We start from the raw sequence: 14,743 nt of genomic DNA, 5'->3' as shown, positions 1-14,743 counted from the left end.
GGAGTTTGCGTGTGTCTGCTTTAGAGGGTTGGGGGAACCCTAGAACGGATTTAGGGGTGACGCTGGGGAAGGAGAGAGGAGGAAAGTCCTGTTGTGCAAGCAGATATCCTTGTGCTGACAGGAGGCTTACATAGTGCTACACTGGAGGCAAGACCTATGCCTCCTCAGGCACAGTAACTCAAGAATAGGTCTGCTCTGCATAAATCCAAGTACAGTGGTACCCCGCAAGACGAACGCCTCGCGAGACGAAAAACTCGCAAAACGAAAGGTTTTTTCGTTTTCGAGTTGTCTCGCAAGACGAATTTCCCTATGGGCTTGCTTCGCAAAACGAAGCTTGCCCCGGGGACAGCGGGTCTTCTCTTTTGAAGCAAGGGGCGGCGGGGAGATCGTTTCTCCCCACCGCCCCTTGCTTCAAAAGAGGTCCGGGGGCAGCTCTTCCCGCTGCCCCCGGACCTCTTTTGAAGCAAGCGGCTGCGGGGAGATCGCGTCTCTCCGCAGCCGCTTGCTTCAAAAGAGATCCCGGACCTCTTTTGAAGCAAGCGGCTGCGGGGAGATCGCGTCTCTCCGCAGCCGCTTGCTTCAAAAGAGATCCCGGACCTCTTTTGAAGCAAGCGGCTGCGGGGAGATCGCTTCTCTCCGCAGCCGCTTGCTTCAAAAGAGATCCCGGACCTCTTTTGAAGCAAGCGGCTGCGGGGAGATCGCGTCTCTCCGCAGCCGCTTGCTTCAAAAGAGATCCCGGACCTCTTTTGAAGCAAGCGGCTGCGGGGAGATCGCTTCTCTCCGCAGCCGCTTGCTTCAAAAGAGATCCCGGACCTCTTTTGAAGCAAGCGGCTGCGGGGAGATCGCTTCTCTCCGCAGCCGCTTGCTTCAAAAGAGATCCCGGACACCTGCCCCAGCCGCTGGGCTTCGTAGCGCTGCTGCGAAGCCGGGCGGGGGGCGGGAACACCTGCCCCAGCCACCCCGCTTCGGAACGCTGCTCCGAAGCGGGGTGGGGGGGCGGGAACACCTGCCCCAGCCGCCGGGCTTCGTAGCGCTGCTGCGAAGCCGGGCGGGGGGGCGGGAACACCTGCCCCAGCCGCCGGGCTTCGTAGCGCTGCTGCGAAGCCGGGCGGGGGGGCGGGAACACCTGCCCCAGCCGCCGGGCTTCGTAGCGCTGCTGCGAAGCCGGGCGGGGGGGCGGGAACACCTGCCCCAGCCACCCCGCTTCGGAACGCTGCTCCGAAGCGGGGTGGGGGGGGCGGGAACACCTGCCCCAGCCGCCGGGCTTCGTAGCGCTGCTGCGAAGCCGGGCGGGGGGGCGGGAACACCTGCCCCAGCCACCCCGCTTCGGAACGCTGCTCCGAAGCGGGGTGGGGGGGGCGGGAACACCTGCCCCAGCCGCCGGGCTTCGTAGCGCTGCTGCGAAGCCGGGCAGGGGGGCGGGAACACCTGCCCCAGCCGCCGGGCTTCGTAGCGCTGCTGCGAAGCCGGGCGGGGGGGCGGGAACACCTGCCCCAGCCACCCCGCTTCGGAACGCTGCTCCGAAGCAGGGGGGGGCGGGAACACCTGCCCCAGCCGCCGGGCTTCGTAGCGCTGCTGCGAAGCCCGCGCCCCCCAGCCTTCAGAAGAGGTCCGGGGACAGACTGTCCCCGGACCTGGTCTGAAGGCGGTTTCCCTAGGAACGCATTAATTGATTTTCAATGCATTCCTATGGGAAACCGTGCATCGCAAGACGAAAAAACCGCAAGACGAAGAGACTTGCGGAACGAATTTATTTCGTCTTGCGAGGCACCACTGTATTTTGCCACAACTGAGATATGAACCTGCCTTGCAAAATAAATAGTTTATACATGCATGTTCTGTTGTTTAATATACTGAAAGGAACCATCAAAGAATGCTGAATAAACATGTTGGACGGGAAAGCCTGCTGAGTCATCATGACGAAACTATTTCTCTTCAGTTGTTGCGCAGGAAAGCATGTGATTTGATTGTCGCCATTGCTTTTTCTTCAGAACCAGGCACAACTGCAGTGATCTGAACAATGGTCAAAGCGATACCAAAGTATGCAGTGCTGAAATTAACAACCCCTTCAAATTGCATGTGCCTTGTGCCAGAATATTGTGGTCTTTGGTTTGACTATATACAGCATTTATTATCTCTACAGTTCATTACATATTTGGTGTGAGTGGGGTCTGTTTCATTGGCATTTCACCAAATGTGCCAACTTTAAGGAAGGCAAAAAATTATGCATGAATGAATGTAGGTTAGAACATTCTTTGTCAGATACACACCACGTTCTTGATGTGAGTTATATTGATTGGAGGAGTCTAATACTATCCTTTGGGTTGTGTCCCACCAGACTTCCTACACATGAATATTCATATTTGTATTCATATAGGCAAAGGTGGAGTCCACTTAGAGTTTGCCTTTACTTAGCAACCAAGGAAACTCTTTCTTTTCAAAAAAGCAAATGGTAACAGCAAAAGAGCATGTATTTATAAACTAAATATATTGCAAAGAGTTGTTGATGTCTTTTTTAAAAAAATCTGCTTTGAACTAATAATATGTAATTAGTAGTTTCTATATTCTGCATTATACTCTGCCCTGAACTCTGATTAAGGACTGGCTACAAATATGCCTAATATTATTTTTTTTAAGTAAACAATTAGAGCATCCAAATGATATTGCTTTCAAAAATAAAAATTATCCAGTCTTTAACAGGTTCTTCTTTACACACTCACTTCTTGCACACCTTACATTTTTGCTTCATGTATGCTATTTGTCATAGTCAACTAATCCATTCCTTACATGAAGCCATTTTGGGATTCCTCCATTTTTTTGTATCTAAATTTATTAATTTATTTCAGGCTGCAGGGCCTCAATTAACCTAAAGCAGGTGTGGGGAACCTTTGGCCCTCCAGATGTTGCCAAAATACAACTTCCATCATCCCAGATCATTGGCCATGTTTGCCGAGGCTGATGGGAGCTGTAGTACAACAGCATCAGGGTAAGGAACCCGTCTACCCAGATGTCGGATTACAACTCCATAATCCCTGGCCATTGCATGCTGGCTGGGGATAATGGGAGGGCCAACAGCATCTGTAGGGTCATAGGTTTCCCCTACCCATGACCCTTTAGAAGAAAAATGAAGGGTCTCCTTACTTCTTAAGATCTTCATTTTTAGGCAATGCCAGGATTTCAAGTAACCAGAGTTGTGAACAGTGCTATTTTTCTGGGGGAAGGGGTGCCAGAACTGACCATGAACACCTCCCTTGTTCTCTTAGAATGGCATTGGCACCTACCTGAGAGGTGCTGGAACTGAGTTCCAGTGAGTTCTGGATGGAAAAAAGCTCTGATTGTGAACATTTGATTTGACCAAACTGAATTAAAACTTCAAATCTGCAGAGGTGTATGTGTGTTTACAATATGCAAATGTTTACAACTCAGGCTTAAAATCCTGACAATGCTGGTATATATATCATCCTGCCTGGATTTTAAAAACCACTACTTTTGATCTATTTCCTGGATTTATTTTGTTAATGCACAGATTAATGCATTTTTGTGCTTTTGATACCGTATCATTTATGTTAAATTATTGGTGGGAAAAGTGAGAGGATGAGATAGTTATACATTCTGGCAAAATCAACTTCTTGTCCCCAACTGTACCTTGAATAGACCTACCCAGCCATGCGGAAAGGTTCATTTGCATACTTTGCCTTCTCTTCTAGGTGATTAGTTTGCTTTGTGCAAAATGCTTGATATTTTACTTATTAAAGAAAGAGGGGAAGAAAGCTTTTCTATTTTTCCACAAACTGAAAGGCCATAATTTCCTCAGAGGTATATGAAAGCACAGGGTTTGGCACAGAGCCAATATTTCAGATTATGGAGGATTACCGATCTGCAGTGTTAACTATTTTGTGGAAATAGTTGCACGATCCTCTTCCCCAATATGGCTCTCATGCAATGGCTTCAGCAGGAGGCTGATTTAGGAAAGTTGCCACTTCTTTTTTATGGGAAAGCTCAAGTCCCATTTAATGGCAGGAAAATAAGATGATGGATATATTTTGCTGCTTAATTTCCACCTGGTTTTATTTGCAGGCCTTTTCTTGCCAGAAATAAGGTGGTAGTTATAAACCTCACGGTTATGTACTGAGTTGAATAGGATCCAAAATGCAGCAGTCTGATTGGTCCTAGAACAATAGGATTCAGAATGCAGCAGTCTGATTGGTCCTAGAACAATAGGATTCAGAATGCAGCAGTCTGATTGGTCCTAGAACAATAGGGTCTAGAATGCAGCAGTCTGATTGGTCCACAGGAGCCACCCAATCCAGCTCCAGGTGGAAGTGAATCCGCAACCTGATTGGCCTACAGGAGAATCCTGGAATTAGCCAATCACGTAGGGCCCATTGTGTAAATAATGTATATAAAGCTGATATGCTGGGGGAACTTCCATTCCTCCTCACCACTATGAGCTGAATAAAGAGCATGAAATCCGCTCTCGACTCCGAGTATATTTCACTCACTATGGAAGATGGGCTTGTTCTTTTGGACAACAGAGTTAAATAGCTGCAGACTCAGGTCCAGTAATCCTTTACCAAACTGGCAAATGGAGTAGGAGCAGGGCTTTTCTTTTTTCAGCCAGAGCTCACCAGACCTCAGTTCCGGCACCTTTCAGGTGGGCACCATTGCCATTATAATAATAATAATAATAATAAATTTTATTTATATCCCGCCCTCCCCAGCCGAAGCCGGGCTCAGGGCGGCTAACAACACCAAAATAGTGCGACATTATAAAAACATTATAAAAATTAATTAAAATCAAGATTGATGGCAGCCATAAAGTTTTGTAAAGGTTGCCAGAGGAGGGAGTCAGGCTGCGCCCTAACCAAAGGCCTGGCGGAACAGTTCTGTCTTGCAGGCCCTACGGAAAGATGTCAAGTCCTGCAGGGCCCTTGTCTCTTGTGACAGAGCATTCCACCAGGTTGGAGCCGCAGCCGAAAAGGCCCTGGCTCTAGTTGAGGCCAGCCTAACCTCTCTGTGGCCTGGGACCTTCAAGGTGTTTTTGTTTGAAGACCGTAGGTTCCTCTGTGGGGCATACCAGGAGAGGCGGTCCCGTAGGTACGAGGGTCCTAGGCCGTATAGGGCTTTGAAGGTTAAAACCAGCACCTTAAACCTGATCCTGTACTCCACCGGGAGCCAGTGCAGCTGGTATAGCACCGGATGAATGTGATCTCGCAGCGAAGACCCCGTAAGGAGTCTCGCTGCGGCATTCTGCACCCGCTGGAGTTTTTGGGTCAGTCTCAAGGGCAGCCCCACGTAGAGCGAGTTACAATAATCCAGTCTGGAGGTGACCGTCGCGTGGATCACAGTAGCTAGGTCAGGGCGAGAGAGGTAAGGAGCCAACTGCTTAGCTTGGCGGAGATGAAAAAATGCCGCCTTTGTAATAGCTGCAATCTGCGCCTCCATGGAGAGGGAGGTATCGAAGATTACACCCAAACTCTTAACGGACGGTGCTGGCACTAATTGCACCCCCGCAAGAGATGGGAGCTGCCCCCTCAGTCCCATATCATCCCGTCCCAGCCAGAGGACCTCTGTCTTCGAAGGATTTAACTTCAACCGGCTCCCACGCAACCATCCAGCCACAGCTTCCAAGCATCTGATCAGTGTGTCTGGGGCCGAGTCAGGATGGCCATCCATCAACAGATAGAGTTGGGTGTCATCAGCATACTGATGGCAGCCCAGCCCAAAACTCCTGACAAGCTGGGCGAGGGGGCGCATAAAGATGTTAAAAAGCATCGGGGAGAGAATCGCACCCTGAGGCACTCCACACACCAAGGAGTGGCGCGATGACAATTCCCCCCCAAGCGCCACCCTCTGTCCCCGACCAGAGAGAAACGAGCGCAGCCATTGAAGGACTGTGCCCTGGATCCCCACGTCGGCAAGGCGGTGGTCCAGAAGTTCATGATCGACCATGTCAAAAGCTGCTGACAAATCTAGAAGAATCAGCAGCCCCGACCCGCCTCGATCCAGCTGTCTACGAAGATCATCTGTTAGGGCAACCAGAGCCGTCTCGGTCCCATGGCCAGCGCAGAAGCCGGACTGGAATGGATCCAGAGCCGATGTTTCATCCAGAAACCCACCAAGCTGTTCAGCAACCGCTCTCTCAATCACCTTACCCAGGAACGGAAGATTCGAAACCGGGCGGTAATTGGATAGATCTAAAGGATCTAATGATGTTTTCTTTAAGAGCGGGCGCACCACTGCCTCCTTCAGTTCCCCTGGGAATGTCCCCGTGCCAAGGGACAAATTGATGATATCCCCCAGGAGGGCCCGCACCTCGTCTGGACACGCTCTAATCAGCCAAGACGGGCACGGGTCAAGAGGACAGGTGGTGGGCTTTCCAGCTCGGAGGAGTCTGTCCACATCGGCTGGGGATATCCGGTCGAAGTGGTCCAATACTGGACCCGAGGACAGTCGAGGGGCCTCCAGTTCCTTTATTGTATCCAAATTGGCAGGGAGGTCATGGCGGAGCGACAAGACCTTCTCCGCAAAAAAGCTCGCAAATGCCTCACAGCTGTGTGTCAATTTGTTATTTAAATTTGGCTGTCCTTCGAGGGACGTTAAAGACCGAATTATACTAAATAATTGCGCCGGGCGAGAGCTAGCGGATGCAATGGAGGCCGAGAAGTAGGACTTCTTAGTGGCCTTCACAGCCATCTCGTAGGTTTTCATAAAAACCCTATAAGATGTTCTTGAAGCTCCGTCACGGGCACGCCGCCATACTCGCTCTAGCCGTCTGAGGTCCCGCTTCATTTTCCGGAGCTCCTCGGTAAACCAGGTGATCATGGTGAGTTCTGGCACCCCTTTTTCTAGAAAAATAGCACTGAGCAGGAGGAATGCAAAATGTCAATTTGGAAGGAAGGTTTCAGAGGTTTGGGGTAGGCAGGGACCGTGGGCAGCTGTGCCTGAAGTCAGACCATGAATGGAAGTTTCCCTACCCAGGATCACTGCTTAGTAGAGCTGTCATCAGGGCAAGACCTTGCGATTGGGCTCTTCTTAGCAGAATGAGCAACGGCTGACTTACAGATGTCTTTCATGTTACATGAAGCTAGAAAGGTATTATTTGTTACTTTTGTTTGTTTGCATTAGGAATATAGCTGTGGGTGTGCCTGCCAAAAGGATGTGGGTGGCACTGTGGGTTAAACGATAGAGCCTAGGGCTTTCCGATCAGAAGGTTGGCAGTTTGAATCCCCGCCACGGGGTGAGCTCCCGTTGCTCGGTCCCTGTTCCTGCCAATCTAGCAGTTCGAAAGCACGTCAAAATGCAAGTAGATAAATAGGTACCGCTCCAGCTGGAAGGTAAATGGTGCTGTCGTGCGCTGCTCTGGTTCGCCAGAAGCAGCTTAGTCATGCTGGCCACATGACCCGGAAGCTGTAGACTGGCTCCCTCAGCCAGTAAAGCGAGATGAGCGCCGAACCCCAGAGTCATCCGCGACTGGACCTAATGGTCAGGGGTCCCTTTACCTTTATGTACCTGCCAAGGAGACCTCATTATGGGGACTTCTGTAAGAGCAATGTTTGCTAGCTCATGCCTTCAGAGTTTTCCCAACATTAATAATCCATAAGAAAACTTGGTCATCCATGTCAGATAAAACAATCCCTTTATCTCCTACATCTGGTGAACTTTTTTATTTATTTCACAAGTGAAAAAGTTCCTAGTGTTGCATAAGAGCTGCAGGCATGAATATTTGATAGCCAGACCTCCCATAAGTGTAACAAATCTGATGTGCTGCTGGAAGCCATTAGGCATTCTGTTTACTCCGTAAGTGTACATTTTTAGAAATCTATTGAGAGTCACAGTCTAAAGAGATTTGAATTGGGGGATTTATTATGCGGTTGAGGTTGTGGAGGTAAATTATCTACTTCCCCAGGAGTTTAGTGAACACTTGCATCCACTCTATGTATTTCTAAACTTAATTAATGTTTTTCACATTGGCACCATTCTTGTAGCTGTGTGTTTTAATGAGTTGCTACTGTACACCCTTCACTGGTCTGCATTTGTAAGTTGCATGAGTACAGCCATTCTGAGGGTGAAACCAGGAAGTATCAGCCCCTTCTTCTCTTCTACCCTTCCACCACCCACAACAATATGCAGTAAAACACCCAACATCAACACACTCCCAGTTTCCCTTTCTCACAAACAGCAGACCATGAAGCAACACAGGGGCAGGAAAACTCTCAGTACATCACAAGTTACCAGGGAGAGAGACAGATAACATTATCTTCTCTTGCTTTTGGCCACCATCTCCCATTAACATCTGTGTTCCAGCTTGGGCTGCCACCGTTCAATTAGGATGACACCGTTTGCAATGGTATAGAATTTTATACGAAAGCACATTCGTAGCTAAACAGCTTTGATAAATTCTGAACATCCTTGATGATCTGTGGAAAACAGCGTGCACTTTTTAATTTTAATTTTCAGCCAGGTTTCCATACCAATCCAAATTATGCTTGATATCTGCATTGTTTCATACTTCAGAAATGATGTGTTTTTGGAAACCAGAGGCAAACCAGTATGATTAAACTGACAAAATGTAATAGCTCCAACCAAATATACCGTATAGCCAATGTAAATTGAGTAAACTGGAAATTAATATTCTGCGGATGACATAATGGAACTCTAGACTTTACTTGTCGGTGATGTCATTAAATCACTTAACTATTTACACACCATGCTTGATAACGGGAAAATATTTGAATACAATGAGTGATATCTGACAAAGTCGTACTCAAAGGAGGCGCACTGAAATCAACAGACTTCAGTTTGTCATGACTGGGGATGGAGAAGAAAGTCAATTCAATTTCCATTTAAAGCCAAATCTATCAAATCTGCACTTTCCAAAATAATATGAGAACTGAAATCCAGCCATATCCTCTGGATTCACACTTATCTGAATTTTGCAATGTAGTTCTCCAGCCAAGCAATGTTTCACAAAAGAATATTGGGGGAAGTGTGCCTAAAAATGAATATATTAGTAAACATAACATTAAAAATGTATTCTATTAGGAGAAACTACAAGCAAGCAAAGGGCATGGTGCACAAGATTTTCTGTCCGCCGTAAGCTTCCCTTTCAACCTGAAAAATTTCTTAGGCAAAAATTTGCTGCAGCCCTAGAAACATAGCTGTCAAAGGTTACATATTTTCGTGAGTTCATGTAAGTTGTATCCTGCAGTTCCCTCTGCTGCTTTTAATTAACAGTTTATTAACATAAAACATTTTCACGTGGTTATGAGCATAATTGCACAGTTAAAGCAATTGCTTGTGGTCCAACATCATTACTACAGTTATGGTATGAAACTGGCAGTTATGGATGTACAGTAAGGAAAATTGTGGTTGCATAATATTCAATCTCTGTCCAAACCTCTGCACATGATCTTACTCTGCTGTGTGACCTACTGCTTTTCCAAACACTTGTGGAAATTTCCAACCATGGTAGAAGTTACTGTTACCCAATAGCACTTAGCTGTATTGGGAAAAGATGAGTTTGAATCAGGCATAAGTGCCTATCAGCATTCATGATTTCGATTTTCTAAAACCATTGGTTCATTTTGGAGGGTGGGGAGGGGACATACATTGCAATGCCAGTTCTATACATGTGACATAATAAGGTCACAGAATGGTTGGTTAAGGTCTTTCCTCTCTGTCTAAAAAACCCCAAACAAAATATAACTCTACAAAATGTTACAATCACATGGAAAGTTGTATTAATGACTGTGGAACAGCCACTTCTGCCCCAACAGGTTAAGCTGTCCCACAGGATCCCATTGATCAGAAATGTAAGGAGGGCTGGGTAACAGGTCTCCTGTCCTGAGCACACCTAGAAGGGGCATCAAAGGTAATTTGACATATTGACAGCTATTAAGCCAGCATGTAGTCATGTCATCTTTTCACTGTGTTTTCCAAGTGGCAGTAGATGAGCATCCAGAGAGGAGCTTTCTCAGAGGCTCAGGGAGCAATCCCATGTCAAGATCCACTGGGATGAGTAGCTTAGTATACAGCAGATTTCCGTCTGAGTTGACTTGGCTCAGCTGAGCTCAGCCAGTCCCCAACTCCGGCTCAGCTGAAGATATGGCAGTGTAACTTGTTCCTCCTGCTCATCATTAGGTACCAACAGGAGTTGTTGCAGGAAAATTGTTTAACCTGGCTTTATGCTATAAAAAGACTACTGGCTGATTCTAAATAGTCATTACCAGCAGAGTTGAAAATGTCAGAAATGTTATTGGTCTGCTCATGAGAATTTAAACATCATGGGCACCAGGAATTTCTCCAAAAGCCAAACCAGTCCCCTACAAATACATGAACTTTCTAGGTATTCATACAGATATATAAGACAAGGGTGACGTAACATAAACACTTGTAGAAAATAGTTTTGTCGACTTGACCCCATTGTTTCTCATACAAAGCTGATCTCAGAATGCTGCTTTCTTCCTGCCCACAGATTCCTCTTCCTTGATATTTCTGATACTGATTGGGTGGGTTGATTTAGCTTAAACATTAAAATGAGCTTCCTAATGCTCATTACTGTGATTAGTTCAGAGATACATAAAGGTAAAGCCGAGGGGAGAATTTAGCTCATTTTTTGGTTTTACTTAAGTTTTGACTTCCTAAATTTTCTACCTGCTGTATTTCCGCTAGGAATTTCCAGGGTTTTTTACTGCCTCGTCTGGTATGCTTGCTGCTGTTATGCAATCTGTTCTGTCCTTTGATTTCATTTTATTTTAAATTAAGGGATGGGTGGCAAATGTAGTTTCTTTTCCATTTCCCACTCACAGCTTCTAAATGAAACATAGGACTTAAGTTATGAACACTTTTTCTCTAAATTGATCTTATATGCTGAGTTCAATTTCTCATCATGCTTTAACCCACAGTGTTCCGTTGCTCCAGAAGCGGTTTAGTCATGCTGGCCACATGACCTGGAAAGTTGTCTGTGGACAAACACATCATGCCCTTTATTGATTCTAGCAATTTCTATTAGGGTAAACCATATCATTTAGCAGAGGGAGGCAACTGCCTCGTGCGGCAGGTAATGTGGGGCAGGGGCAGCAGCCACCTGTCTGTTTCTCCCATGTCCCCTGGCCATTCCCCCCCCTCTCTTGTAGGATAGAACTGTATGAGCCACACAACCTGTCTTGCACCCCCTAACATAGGTGCAGCCAGGATTTATGTTGGGAGAGGCAGTAAACAACTTTTTAATATCCATTTCAAAACAATTGGCATGTCCTAGGTAGGCTGATGGTTGGAGTTAGAACACCAATGATAGCCAGGAAACTACACTATAATGAAATAAAACACTGGTTCACAACAAACATTAGCTCTGCACTGATCCAAATTGTGAACTTGAATAAACTGAACTATATCATCAGCTGAGGTCTGAGGGTTTTTTGCAGTATAAATAGGCTGTGAGAAACTTAGTCATTTCTAGACAAGCCCTGTAGGTGCACACTCTTAAGAGAAAATGCCAGAAACTATGATAAACTTCCAGAACCAAGCCACCTGTGACACGATTGGTCAGTTCACAGAAGCCATGCCCATTGCTCAGTTGGGTTGTCAGTTGTGTCACTAGAATGTGCCACGCCATCATTTAAGTGACCTCAGAGAGTATTTCAAATATTCTGATTATTTCTACTTTTAGTTAAGCATTTTTATTTATTAATTTGGAGGGGGACAGCTGCCTCCCTTGAACCGTGGCTACGACCATGCCCAGCAATGTAGCAAGCCACTTGGGCGCCTGGGGTGGTGCGTGTGCCCAGGGGCAGGGCAAGCACCCACTGGGCAAGGCAACCCAAGGCAGGGTCCATGGAGTCCGCCTGCTGCCTCCCGCTCAGCACGGAGCCTGCAGGTGTCTGAGCCACTGTGTCACTCCCAGGAGAGACGGGTGGCTCGGGCGCACTGCAGGCCCCGCAGTAAGTGAAGCCCCCTGGGTGAGTGATGCCCAGTATGCCCTCCTGCCCCCCTAGCTACGTCTCTGACCATGTCCCCTAAGTAACATGCTTCACACAGGTGTGCTGGATCATGCTACCCATAGAATGTATATGTGGGCAGGGTACCGGGCAAGGAATCACCATCTAGTCCTTTGCCTCAGGCAGCAAAATGTCATGGGCCAGCCCTGGCTTCTATGGGAAGCCTTCTTGTATTCTGGTAGCCAAACTAGTTCAGGAATTTCTAGCCAGTCTACAGGGAATGTTTATAGAAAGTGGGGCATTGCTTCCTGCTTTGACTGCTCACTTTGCCTTGGCTGCACAATTTTCTGCAACTGAATAGCTAAGGTGGGGAGGTCGGTTTGGCATTGGTGAAAGTTTATTACCCATTTCCCCTATTGACTTTGAGGGGCACTGCCTGTCTGTTAACAGAACTGAACTTGAGAGCCAATCTAACTTTAAAAAAAGGTCTGGGTGTGTAGGAAATTACTTACATACTATATAGGTATGGCTGCCCAGTAATATGTTTTCTAGGTAGTTTACCCAAACAAAAAGTATAAAATAGAATGAGAGATAACCAACATGATTTGAGTGGAAGTCCACTCATGAAATGGGCCTTCTGCTTCTGCTCCAGAAGGCACCCCAACCCTCTAGAACAGGTTTTGGGAGATCACATGGGAGATTCAAGGCAGGGAAGAAAGAAAAGAGAAGCCTCAATCTGTTTGCAGTCTGTTCTGCTTGCAGGTGAATATCAGCCGTTATTAAAAATACAATGCAAAGCAATAAAAGGTGTGCATAGCAGAGTGTTGAATCAGATTCAGAAGCCTAAAGGGCAAGGATGGTGGGGTTCATCTGTGTCCGTTACAATGCTGAGTGTATTACTGGTGTAGTAACAAATGTTAGGTGTAGTAAAACTGTCAGGGTACTAAATCATTGCAATAAATTAACAGTTACGGAGAAAGGGATGCAAAGATGGTCTGAAATGGAATCATACACTTGTACGGTGCTTTAATACTCCCCCTCTCTATTTAATTGAAGACCAGCTAGCAGCTTTATAACACAAACTGTGGGAAATGGCACAAACATGCAGGCTCAACCCTTCAAAACAGCTTATTACCACTTTCTGACAGACCACAGCAAGACACCCATTTAGGGCCTGCATTTCACTTTGAGAGAGATAGGCTGCAAACCTTTTCATTTCTAACATTTAATTTTGTAACAGGAAACATACATTTTCTCTGCATGTCTGGCATTTCACAAGGAGCGTTTACTTAAAAATTGCCTTATGTTTTCCATTATCACAACTATGTTAAGTGCCCGACTAATGAAAATTACAAATATGGTAGAAGAGTCTAGCCATTTTTCCCTTGCCCCTGCTACAGCTTTAAAATCATTCTCCTTGTTCACATGCAGAAGAAAAATCAATGCTGTGACAAACAGATTTTGATCTTGATGGGTTACTGAAGTCACAAGATTTCTGTGGAATTGATTGGGGCTTTTCTGTGAGTTGCTCAATGATTTTATCTTCCGGCACTTGATGAGTTTGTCTGGTCAAGAGATGAAAGCAAAGTATAGCATTAAAACACTGTTTTAAGCCAATGCCACAGAATGATTTTTCTAAAAAATTCATGGGGGAAATATATTTAAATTGCTCCTGTCATAGCAATCTTTGGGCATCCCAAATCTCCTCTATCTGACACATTATCATCTCAATACTATAGCTTACTAATGTTTTTGGTACGGACTGTGGATGATTGGACTGGATACATTCTGAGTGCACTGAAATGCTACAAAACCTGCTGAGGAACCTGTCGATTGAGTAACTTGAACAAACAAAAGCCAGACAAATGCCATGGCTAAAAAGTACAGTAAGCTGTGTTAGATGCTATATGGGCATGAATACAGACAGAAATGTGAGCTTTTGAACGGAAAAGCTGAAGTTCAGAGGAATTCTAGTTTATAGACCTTGAAAAATCAGTGGAGGTCTGAGAGATAAAATATAAAACACTGGAAAACAAGAAATGTGAATTCCACACAAGACTGAATATTGCCAGGGGAAAATGATGCTGTGTAAGGTCTTGAGTTTTTTTTAAACAGGCCATTCATATTAAAGGAATACAAACGTATATTTTAATGTAATGCTTGGGCCCACTTCATTCTTAGGGCATCAGATGTTCCATAAACTGTGGGACTGGGGTCAAGAGTAGGTTGGTCTGTGTTGTAAAGATAGTTTTTGATGAGATGCCTTCAGTCTTGGGCACACGCAAATGTAATCTCTGAGATAGTTCACATACAGCCTTCTCTTACTAACTGCAACATCAAGAGGTGACTTCCACATGCACTTGTCACTGTGAAGCTAACACTGCAGAGTATCAGCTGATGCCACCTTCCCTGTGATACGGGCAATTGAGTGATGATACATTTGTGTGTGAATCAGCCCTGAGATTCAATGAGGCTGACCTAATTTCATAATTAATTCAAAATCCTAGATTGATTTTCTGGATGTCCAGCAGACATCAAGAAGATTAATCTGAGATGCCAAATTAATTATAAATCAACCTGCCTGTTGCACACATCTCTAAATTTGTTGCTGGGGGAAAAACAATCCTTCAGAGATCCAGTGCATCCACTGAGGCTGTGAATGCTGTATGGCTGGTGGTTATGTTTCATAGGAATGTCTTCAATATTGCTTCTGACGTTATAGTAAAGTGCAACACGGCTACCTGAATTCCAATGCTTGTGTACTTTTTAATGTTGCATTTCCATTTTAAAAGATCCTTAGGTCA

General features: G+C 45.8%; 1 long non-coding RNA gene across 1 annotated transcript in view; it reads left to right on the top strand.

Annotated features, from left to right (window-relative positions):
* The window catches only part of LOC309373827, a 41,484-nt gene that overhangs the window by 23,969 nt on the left and 2,772 nt on the right, over positions 1 to 14,743 (top strand). Inside the window, exons 3-5 of the long non-coding RNA XR_014170198.1 lie at positions 3,264 to 3,386; positions 9,046 to 9,193; positions 9,780 to 13,825. This is a non-coding gene — a long non-coding RNA (uncharacterized lncRNA). The remainder of the gene's footprint in view (positions 1 to 3,263; positions 3,387 to 9,045; positions 9,194 to 9,779; positions 13,826 to 14,743) is intronic.

Source organism: Podarcis melisellensis (assembly GCF_964234715.1).
Source record: "Podarcis melisellensis genome assembly, chromosome: 7".
Taxonomy (NCBI): Eukaryota; Metazoa; Chordata; class Lepidosauria; order Squamata; family Lacertidae; genus Podarcis; species Podarcis melisellensis.
This window is presented reverse-complemented; position numbering and strand designations above follow the sequence as displayed.